Source organism: Pleurodeles waltl, chromosome 5, assembly GCF_031143425.1.
Source record: "Pleurodeles waltl isolate 20211129_DDA chromosome 5, aPleWal1.hap1.20221129, whole genome shotgun sequence".
Taxonomy (NCBI): domain Eukaryota; kingdom Metazoa; phylum Chordata; class Amphibia; order Caudata; family Salamandridae; genus Pleurodeles; species Pleurodeles waltl.
Window position 1 is genome coordinate 1263753666 of NC_090444.1, and position 12168 is coordinate 1263765833.

Consider the following 12168-nt stretch of genomic DNA (forward strand, 5'->3'; position numbering starts at 1 on the left):
TGGCGGGCGGCCTCCGCCGCCCGCCAAGGTCAGAATGAGGGCCTTAGTGCTCATTTTTGGGAGATCCAACACTCCCCCGATGACCTGTGGTGGGTTGTCATTGAGGCACCCACAATTCGCCCCGATGACTCGAGGGCATTATTTAAGATTGAACAAAAATGGGTTTTCAAATTAGGGACGCATCTACGGGGTCTTAATGACGATATCCCTGGACCTCCTTATCACCCTGAATATATGACTTCTAGGTTATTCATTATCCATGAACAATCTCGCCCATTTACCTATCCTTTTCATTATTCTGATGAGATTGTAGCGTTTTTTCTTTCCAGTCATCATCCTATGAGTCTTAGGCCAGTAAGATATTTTGTCTAATATGACGTAGAAGCATTATCATCATATATATGCACTACTTCCATTGTATGTACTAACATCTCTTAATACGACACACCTTTGAGACAGTTAACCGTCATTCTGCTCCACAAATTACATTTTAATGGAAGGTATTATCCACAGTTTTATCTGGTTGCCCTCCAAGACGGGGCACTATCAAATAGGGATGTGCAGCTCGAATCATCCGTCTCAAGACGAGGGGAACTACTAGTGTGTTCCAACAACAAGAGTCCGTCGTCTTTTTTCAGCACGGTCGAAACTCCCGTTAGTCCTTCGTTTATCTTTACGAAAAGATGCGCTCTGGAGCGGCCCCGCGGTACCTATTTGAAGCTCGGATAACGTCCGATCCGGTTGTTTTCCGGGTCGCACGTTTCTGAAGTTAGGTCCAATACACTGGACCAGGGATGATCTTGTGAGTATCCATCTTGCTATAGACATAACGATAAACTTTGCTTGGTGTGGAATGGGACCAGTCACTTGACTTTTATTACCATTTCCCTGTATATTTCTTTGGCTCAACCCGATTACTCTCTGATTTCGCCATTTTGGGGTTTAATAATCAAATGCCTCAGAGTGATTACTCTCCCTAATATTCATTTTGGGATGCTCGCTATTTTTGAGAATATATGACATTTTTAGAGCAGTACTCATGATCATGTAATATGGATTAACCCTTGATACTTTTCAACCCAGCCCATTTATTTAACTAGTCACGTTATCAGTAATTAAGGTAACATGTAGCATTAACCTCTTTTATCCCTTTTTTGGTCATTTCATGTCCTCAAAGCGATCACTTATTATTTAATTGTCAACTTTGACAAAACAAGAGGTCACCTTTCTCGTTTGGTTCACTATATTAATCTAGTATTTCGTTGTCATTAACCACATTTAGCGTCACCTTGAGTCTCTGAAACGCACCACCCACTGGAACCTGATCTCGACTAGGGATCGGTAAGCATGTTTTGACGTGTGGTGTCCAATGCTTCGTTTTTCTATTTAACACATTTGAAATTTCGACATTTGTTCTATGTTCTTTTGTTTTCCAGGTTACCTGTGTTAACCAGTTAACTTTAATGTAAGTTGACGGATATTCATGTATCCTTGTCTGTGATATTTACTCTCACTATTGAATTATATAGGTCCTGAAGAAGCGTCAATGGATCCGGCTGGACCAACAGACGCGAAACATGTCGACCAGTGAAATAGAGGTCCTTTTAATGTTGAGGACCCTTGATTAGATTTTTCACTTTAGAAAGATTTTGAGCATAATCCTCATTTTTTCTTTCAAGATTCTCCATTTTTAATCTTGGTCTTCATCCTTGTTATTTCAGACTGATTAAATGATGGTGTTTAGTGGATGAATAACCAATTTAAATTTTTTTATCATTTTTTTGACAGTGACTTTGAGAATTACGATTAGATAGTTGAACATATCAGTCGCTATCACGTTATTTTGGCTGAGAGCCTCCCCTTACTGGGGTGCCCACTAAGAGTAGAGGGGAGTCATGTGGTGCTAGTTATGAATGCCACCTGGTGATCCAGGCACTGCATGCCAGTATATTGCTTTTTCCTTCCATGCACATTTCCGCAGCAGTTCAGGATGACTGATCCTATGGGTAGCTCTGGCTGACCAGGCTGGGACAGACCATCCCAGGGTCTGCTCAGGCTGTGCCTTCATCCACCTTTCCCTTCTGTTGTTGCAGAGAAGGCTGGGCCCACCAATGCCCGTGTGACTGCCCTGTCCCCACAACCCCCAACAGGCACGCAAGGGCTCCCAAAGCAGGCTCCAGAGCGGTGCGAAGGTTGGTCCAGGAACGGCACGCAGCTACTCCTTCCATCCAGCAGGTGCAGCTATCTGGTTTATTCTACTAGTAGCGTATTCTTGTGTCAAAAATTAAGCCATGGCTAATATGGTGAAACTGCAAATGGCTCATTAAATGAGTTATAGTTCCTTTGATCACTCCAGCTGTTACTTGATTAACTGTGGTAATACTATCGCTCTTATGCATACTGATGAGCACTGACCTCCCAGGAAGCATGCATTTATCAGACCAGTTCCAACCTGGGCTCGCCTGGGCACTTCTGTGACTCTAAACAGCCTCGGGCTGATCACACATCCCTGTGATTATGACGATACATGTGGATGTCTGCACTATCAACTTTTATTTATACTATCTGTGCCTACAATGGTGACCACAGGTAATGTGAAGTTAGGGTTAGATTCCAGAGAGAAAGCCTGAGAAACAGATATAATATCCAAGGGAGCCAGCAGACATGCAAATTGACCACTCCCAACTTGGAGAGGTAGGGACAAAAAATTAACAATAAATTCATCTTTCAAAGCCCTATAACTCCAATGAGTACACTTTATACATTTTAACATGGATCCATTAGAGGGCAAGTCTGGTGTCAGCAGTTGTGGTAATTCCAGCTCCATAGCGTACAATAAAGTTGCTGCAGTTAAAATGCCCATAGTTGGATTACGGGATTGAGCTGATGGTCAAAAGCAAGGCATGCTACTGCCTGTCCTAGCCCTTGCCTCTTGGTGCCCCCTTGATGCTCTCGATTCTATGTCCTGGGGGTCCAAAACATTTAATTTAAAATAACTAGAGTGTTCAAAGCAGGCAGGTCACCTAGATACTTCAGCTAAGAATAATGGAATAGATCTCTAGTTTATTTTTGTGGATTTTCAGAACTGGAGCCATGTTTAAGAGGGACAGCTGGGGGCATTTTCTATTGTGCCACTGGAGGTGAAATTCTTAGACCAGTGCAAGCAAAAGCATTCACTAAGAATATTTTCATCAATAATAAGTGAAAGTCAGAGGTTTGAAGATGTGGTGCTCTTGCTTCCGGCTCTAAGTGTATGGGGTCTGCTGAGTGCAACCTGCTAACGGGAAAGTGGCATGTGGGGAGTTTGACTTGGGTGGTATACCTGTCAATCAATAATGCAAGTGTCCTAAGGCAGGCTAAGGGAGAACCGAAGCCTCCTGTGGAACAGAAGAGCAAAAGCTTGCTTGATTTTCAGTATAAACACAGACCGTGAAAGCAGGGCCTCACAATCCTTTTGACTTTTTGAGATTTTAGTTTGAGGTATCAAAAAAGTTACCACAGGGACAAATGGCTTGTGGCTGCCAAGTGTTGATAGCGATGTTGCTTTTTGATCCTTCCATTTCTGCTCCTCCTATCATTGTGAAGCATAATTCACCAAGTGTTGGACTGCTCTCCCACTAAAAGGGAACATCAGCTGGGTTTAGACCATTGTTCAGACATTTGGCGTATGTACATGACTGAGGAGCCGATAGGGCTACGCTACCTATATGGAATTATGACTGAATGCCTTCAAGTCAGAATTCCCCATAAACCATAATGATACCATAGTGCCATGGTTCACTTTTGTGTCACTGCCCTGACGTAAAATCCACATTGGCTTTTACTAAGCCAGGGAACTGTTTTCTGTAGCTTTGCCTGGCTTAGTAAATACAAAGTAATTCAAAGCACTACATAGTGTTGTTTGCTTCCCTTTGCTTCGGTAGACGCTACATGGGTGGAGCATGGGTGCTCCTATCAATCTACCCATATATTTTGACTCAAACCCAGATTTACAAAGATTTTTAAACCTGGGACATTTTTGCGCCAAAATGTTGGGCCTACTGCGAGAGGTGTATCAATGAGAATTTTCTTAATTTCTCCTTGTTTCTTCCTTTTTCCATGTGTGCTGCATTCTGCACCATGACGTAAAGGTGCCTGCGTTAGCGCTAGGCCACCACAAGTGCACTAGCGCATAGGAGGAGATGAACCGTGGCACATTTTGGGAAATATGGTGCAGTTCTCGCCTTTCTATGCAACGCAGCAACTTGCCTTATTGCGCTGTTTTGCTTGAACCATTCGTAAATATGTCCCTAATTATTTAAAAGTAGATGGAGAGGGGAGGAGCAGTAATCATACTGTGGAGCAAGAAATATTTCAATTGCTCAGCTCTATAAATGAGCATTTGCTTAAACTAAGGAATGATTGCTTGCAGAACTGCGGAAAATCTACGAACAAAACATCAAAAAGGCTGGGGATCTTGGGAACATAATTTCTCCAAAAATAACTTTGTTTTGAAAGAAGATTTAATGTGAATACTTTAGAGAACGGGCACTGAGAGTACAGGCTACAAAGTAACTATGGAGAATGTTAGATTTTACACCCCATTAAAGACCTGTGAAATGTGCGCCTTCCTGAAATGAAGTTGCATTGTGCAGCCAGTTAGAAATCACGCCGCGAGGGGAAGAAAGGAGATTACAGTCAAAGTTTGTATTATTACAGAACTGAACTGGAGTTACAAGCAGCTCAGGACACAGATTGTGTGTAATGACGTGGAACAAGGTTATATCAGCAGCGAGTTTCAGGCTGTTCACATCCCATTTTACCTGGCGCCGGGGAAAGTTGAGCCAGTGTCAGCTTCCACTCGCTCTGTTGTTCATCACTGCGCGACACTAAGTCAAAACGACAGTCGTAAGGAAGCGAAAGGTTCCGGGTCATTCCGCGGTCCGGTTTTAATTAATTCTCATTAAGCACGCATAACATTGAAAACGGAATTAGATTTTCAAGATGAAAGGGCATGAATATGGATGAGCTGCAGTTAAACCTGCTGCGTTTCATAAATAGGGCAAAAAAAAGTGGCAGCGATGAATTTGACACCTAGGCTTAAATTAATGTAATAAAAGGGGGAAAAAAGAATTATAATGAAACACAACTTTCGTGTACTATGTGACAGATAAAAAAGGCATTACTTTTCTATTTTTGCAAAGTGAGGATGTTTGCGAGAATAGCTGTTGCCTGACCTTTATACCCTTGTCCATAAATTTTTATTTTTGCACCTCGCCAGTCTGTATAAAAACTCATCATCTGATTTAGATAGCATAAATAGCATGCTTGCTGAAGGACTGACGCCACCTCAGCAGAGATTCGTTTCGGATCTAACTGCTGCCGGCACGCATGTGCTTTGAATTGGGAAGCTGAACATATCCAATTACTCTCTTTACGAGCTCTCTGTTTTGACCCAGAGACATTTAATTTGAAAAAATAATTTACCTAATCACAGAGAGAGATTTGTATAATGCCCACCACTTTAAACAAGCATTAGCTTATTTCTTTGGCTGTATATTTCTTGACATTTCCAAAAGAAAAAAGAACTATCGAAGTTCAGGTTTCAGATTTTCCTTCCCAGCCTGATTTATGATGAGAAATATTTAAAATAACAACTGGCACACAGTGTTAGTGAACCACACGTTGCCTCAAATAATGATATGCTGTTAAACTCGAAACAGAATGTGCTGCTCAAATGCTAAAAATATCATACAATTACAATTGAAGTCTACTAATGTATACAAGCCACGTCTGGAGTCATGGGTTTTCAAAGTTGGTTAGTAGTAATTTGATACCACACTATATAACACTGGAAGATACAGGGGATGATTTACCGCAGAACACTTACTCACGAGTCAAAATCCAGAGGGAAATAAGTAATGTGCTCGACTTTACCTCCGAATCTACTTCTACTTTTGATCACAGAGGCATTGGTGTGAAGTGCAATACTCATCTAACTGGGCATGACCCTCTTATCCTTTCCCACCATATTTGCCTGCAAAAGATCATAATCAGGGTTTTGCGGATTTGATGTGAATAACAAGGCATGATGAGCAAAAATAGAGTTACCGACCACTTGGTCAAGCTCATTTAACCCCAACATTTTGGCAGTTGAAACAGTTTTTCCTCATCATGGTTGTGGTAAGTTCAACCAACACAGCGTAATTTGTTAATGCACTTACAATTAGCACAGTGGTTACAAGCATGAACACTGAGTTTCCACGCATAATTACCCTTTATGGACACCTGTAATGAGGTCCGGAGACTGCATTGTTTACCACAAATATGAGAATTTAGTAATCTCCAATTTAAGGGACATTCAGTCCCAAAACACCACTCTCACATGCACACAATGGGGCATATTTATACTCTGTTTGCGCCGATTGTGCGTCAAAATGTTTTATGCACATTCAGGGCAAACCATGAACCATATTTAAACTTTGACGCCCGAGCCCGCGGACGTCAAAATTCCTCTGTGTGAGTAATTTTTTGGATGCAGGAAACTGCCTTGCGTTAATCACATGCAAGGTAGGCGTTCCCACCCAAAAAATGACTTTAAGGCCTGTGCGCCCCTCATTTATACTCCTGCGTCATTTTGACACACAGGAGAGGGCGGGCCTTAAAAAACTTCGCACAGCTTGATGTGCGCCGTTTTTAAACACCTGGATCAGGGTAGATATTAAGGGACCTGTGGGCTCACTTCCATGGTCTCTGATCATGGAAGGAGTCCAGAGGTGCCCTTCCCTGCCCCCAGGGACATCCCCTGCCACCCTCGCCCACCCCTGGGGTACATCCATGGATGGGGTACCCATCCCAGGTAAGTACAGGTAAGTTGAGGCAAGTATTTCTTTTTTTTTAAGTGGTATAGGGGGGCCTAATGTGGGCCCCCCTACATGCTACTGTGCCCAGTGACCATGCCCAGGGGACAGAAGTCCCCTGGGCATGGCCATTGGGCAAGGCGGCATGACTCCTGTCTTTGCTAAGATTTGAGTCATTTCAATGGGGTTTGTGCGCCAAAAAATGGTGCAAGTCCGGTTTGAGGCATGGTTTTTGCATCAAACCTGACTTGCACCATTTTTTGACGCACAACCCCCATTTTCCGCCATGCTGGCGCTGCTTGGTTTGAGTCATGTTTTTTTACTCAGACCAGTCTGCAGCACCGGCTCACGTCATTCCTTAAATAAGGGGCCCGCAAGGCACGTAGGAATGGCATTAGCCGGCGGTAACCTTTGTGACGCAAACCAGCTCTGGCGCTGGTTTGCGTCAAAAAGTATAAATCTGGGCCAATGTCTTCTCCTCTTTCTTCAAGAATCAGGAAAGTTTCAACAATCCAGTTCTGAGACAACATCAGTGGGCTTCATTCAGTAAAGCAGAACATAAAGAAATACTGTGTTTCTACTGGTTGAATGTCAGCGTCTAAATTATACCTAGGCAAACTCTTCCTAAGTTAAAATCCACAGTTATTTAAACGTGACCTTATCAAATCCTAAGAGAGAGTTGGATTTAAACCCTTAAGGTTTCACAGTTGCTTGACCTGGCATCCTTGGCATGGTCTCCCCTGTCTTTTTTTTGCCTCTGCCTCCCATGTTTTGACTGTGTGTTTTTGCTCCGGGCACTTTACCACTGCTGACTAATGCTAAAGTGCAAGTGCTCCCTGTGTAAATTATATGAGTAATTGGCTCTTCCATGATTGGCATATTTGATTTACTAGTGAGGTGCACTAGAGGTGCACAGGGCCTGTAAAATCAAATGCCACTAGTGGGCCTGCAGCACTGGTTGTGCCACCCACACGAGTAGCTAGCCCTGGAAGCATGCCTCAGACCTATATAATAGAGCCTTCAGGACAGCAGAAGAGCTGGCAGCTGCACAGCAGTGGTGTGCAGCGAGCATGCCGCCAGCACACCAACGGCACGGCTGTCTGTGCCCTTCCTCGCCTAGATCATGCACTGCACCAGGAACCCTGGCTGTCCGATTGCCCACTGATACTCCACCACCAAGCTCCAGGACTTCAAACCCAGATGCCACAACATGTGCCACATCACCTCTCCCCTCTCTATGGAAGGACCGTTCACCTGCCGCTGCTGTTGCTTCACATGCAGTAGATGACCACCAAATCACACAGAAACCCTCGCCACACCTACACAGAAGACCACGAACATCCTGGAACTGCCCCAGTGCATCTTGCTAAACATCCCGTCCCTCCCCAAACACACCACAAAGCTCTGGGACACCATCACCACACTCCCAGATATGATCTTCATCATGGGGTTCTGGCTCAATCCCTCCTCTTCCCTCCAGACAGCCACAAGATGATCCATCATGACTGCATCAACAAAAACGGGGCAGCATCATCATAATCCACAAGGAAACTATCTGATGCACAACACTGAAGAGAACACCACACCAATAATGGAACACCTGAACCTCCAAAAGCAAACCAATACCAGGATGACAATTAAAGGCACCCTCATCTGCAGACCCCAGAAATGCAGCCTGCATTCTGCAGTGCTGTTTCAAAATTTATTGTCACTATACTACTCGACGTCCTTAACTTCCACCATGATGACCTCAACAACACCATGTCCACCAATCTTCTGGAGAATATGAGCAATATCGACTTCACCCACTTGGGCACAGACCACACACACACAGCACAGGACACACGCTGGTCCCAATCATCACATGCAGTGACAGAATCAAGTACAGCCACATTACCAAATTCACGTGGACCGACCATGCCATCATCCAATTCACCATCACAGGCTCCAGGGTAATACCACAAAGACACAGACCCTCTCACTGCAGCTGGAACAACTCAAATGAGACCCAATGGATGCAGGCCCTCAACACCACCCAGCCTGATGCCGTGTCAGACCTAGAGCAGGCCGTCCAGAACTTCTTTAGCTGGATTAACAAATGTGCTGACAGAGTCACCCCCATAAAACCAACCAAGACTTGGAGAGCCTCAAGAAGAGCAAGCTGGAATACACCTTAACTCACAACTATCAAGGTCAACTGCAAGCAACTAGAGAAACAATGGTGCTTTACCAAAGACCTGGCTGACAGAACCACCTTCAAATCAGCCCTCAACAATTAACAACAATGCATCAAGGATACCGAAAGAAACATCTTCACAGACTGCATCAAAACAAGTGCCATCAGCATGAAGGAACTCCTCTTTATAGTTAGGGAGTTCTGCCCGTAAGCCACCAAGAACACAGTCAGCCCTTCCCAAGAACTCTGCTACACCCTATCTGAATTCTTCCACAGCAAGATAACCACCATCTACAACAAGCTCGACCCCCAATCTACCAGCGTTGACTTCAACAATCTCAGTCCACCCATGGAAACCACCCACTCTGTCACCTCATGGAATCCGATCAACAAACAGACCACTACAGTCCTAATGTCCTCCATCCACTCTGGAGCCCCCACAGACTGCTGCCCTCAATATTTCTTCAACCTCAGAACCCACTAGATCAGCACTGTACCTACCAACATCCTCAATGCCTCCATCACTACAGCAACCTTCTCCAACAGATGGAAACACACGGAGGTCAGACCACTCCTGAAGAAACCCTCGACAAACCCAAGTGAACTCTAGAATTACTGCCCCATCTCGCTACTTCTGTATCCTGCCAAAGTGTTGCTCACTAAACACCTAGTATAAAACAACCTGCTTGACACCTCACAATTGAGCTTCTGTGCAAATCACAGCACCAAGAAAGCCCTAATTGCCACCACCGATGACATCAGATCCCTCGTAGACCACGGTAAAACAGCATCCCTGATCCTCCTTGACATCTCAGCAGCAATTGACACTATAACCCATCACACCCTCATCAACAGACTCAACCACATCGGCATTCAGAGGAAAGTCCTTAAATAGAGCGCATCCTTTCTCATGGGTGAACTCAGAGAATCTGCCTGACACTCATCACCTTAAATTCCAAGACCAGCATCTGCAGCATCCCCCAAGGATCGTCCTTCAGCCCCATCTTGTTCAACACTTACAAACCACCCTTCACAAACATCATCAGAACCTACAGACTCAACAACATATCCTACTCAAATGACATACATCTCATCTTCTTGCTCACTGAAGACCTTTCCACCTCCAGAACAAACTTCCACAATGCCATGACCAGCATTGCAGACAGGATGAGTACCAACTGTCTGAAGCTCAACACAGTCAAGACGGAAGTGCTGATCTTCAGGAAGAACAACTCCCTGAGGGACATCAGCTGGCATCCCTCTGACCTTGGACCTACCCCCACACCCATAGACCACGGCCTCAACAAACTCAACATGAAGCACAAATCTATGAAGTCACCTCCTCCTGCTTCCACACCCTCCTCATGCTATGAGAAGTCTTCAAATTGATCCCCGTCAAAACCAGGAATACCATTGCCCAGCCATCTCGACTACGGGAATGCACTCTACTCCAGCATCACCATCCGACTCCTCAAGAGGCTCTGGACCATACAGAACACAACAGCCAGACTAATCTTTAGCCTCCCCAAACACACCCACACCACCCCTCACCTTAGGAACCTCCACTGACTCCCTGGCAAGAAGAGATGCCAGTTCAGGATTCTGACACACGTCTACTGAGCCCTACATGCATACATCAACCATTGCGTTTACTTCCACCAACCCACCAGACATCTGCGCTCCATCTCTCTGGCTTTCACTTGCACCCCCCACATCTACTACAGCCACAGCAGAGGTCGTGCCTTCTACTACCACACCACAAATGCCTGGCACGACCTGGCACTCCACCTACGAACATCACCCTCCCTGACGGAATTCAGAAGAGAACTCAAGACCTGGCTCTTCGACCGAGACTAGCAATACCTCAGCACCTAGATACCACCAAGGGTGATGAGCAGCACTTAAACTGACTAATTGATTGATTGATCCACCCCGATCAGGTGATGGGTAGAGGTGAGGCATTGTGAGCTGAATTGGGCTCACAGTTTTTGATGGTGTGGAAGGAGTCAGTCCCCACATTCTGAAGTTCTGCCGTCCCAATACACAGTCATATTATCTTAGTAGGAACCATATAACAAGGTGCCACCAACGTACATAGGTAAAGTACTTATTCAACAGGTCTCCTGAGTAGTTTTCTCCTGTGTGCTGAAGGTTCACTATTCACCTTAACACAGAACGGTCCTTTGTGTTAGGGATGAAATCCCTCTCAGCTGTACAGGAAGCTCTTGTATTTGTCGGTAGGTTGTTTAAGCTTGAACTTTTAAAAGAATACCCTACTTTTGTACTTTCCTCTCTGAATTCCATACATTAAAATGGCAAATCCAATTAGTATTCTTGCCAAATGCAGACATGCTGTTACACACTATTAAATCCAATATAGGCTAGCTAGGGAGGGTGGAGATGTTACCCTTCTGGTTGAGGCACACAAGACTACAAAACTGAAGTTTTTAAATCATGGGCCACGTTTCCTGCAATCAATGCAGATACAAGTACATTTCATATATACACAGTGGTCCATGTACCATGCTACTACAGACCACATCGACATTTAGAAATGCCCTCAGTATTTCAGGGTCACCAAAATGGGTTCCAAGTCACCCTACTACACATTGTAGGCAATATTAGATTGGATCCCCTCAACAATGACAGGGTCATGTGGCCAGTTCTTGCTGGCCATATCCCAACATACAACATTTAGCAGTGGGTGATCCCAGCCCTTTTATATAATATGGGGCCAGATGTATCATGAAGGCCTTTTACAATTCTGAATTTGCGATTTTTAAGAAATTGCTATTTCCGACTCGCAAAATGCCATGTATCACATTTGCGAATCGGTAATATTGATTTCTTAAAAATCGCAAATGCTATTACCAAATCGCAAATTGCGATGCCAGCCCCATTCGCACCTATGGGCCTGTTGGCCCATATCTGTGAATTTTTTGCATTTCCAAAATGGCGATTTCTTAACTAGAATTTTGGAAATGCAAAACCCCAGGGTGCTGGGGGCCTAAGGCCCCCTCTGCTGCACCCCAAAATTATTTTTTCACCACGTAAGATGCACACATGCCAAAAGGGCATGTGTGCTTTACATGTAAGTTTTAATAATGCATTTTAAATGAATTTCTAAAATTTTCACATAGTTACCACCAAGTT

At 44.4% G+C, this 12168-nt stretch overlaps 1 long non-coding RNA gene across 1 annotated transcript in view; it reads right to left on the bottom strand.

The window, feature by feature from the left end:
- The window catches only part of LOC138297377 (uncharacterized), a 38855-nt gene extending 33965 nt beyond the window's left edge, over positions 1-4890 (bottom strand). Inside the window, exon 1 of the long non-coding RNA XR_011204065.1 lies at positions 4803-4890. This is a non-coding gene — a long non-coding RNA (uncharacterized lncRNA). The remainder of the gene's footprint in view (positions 1-4802) is intronic.
- Positions 4891-12168: the final 7278 nt, after the last annotated feature.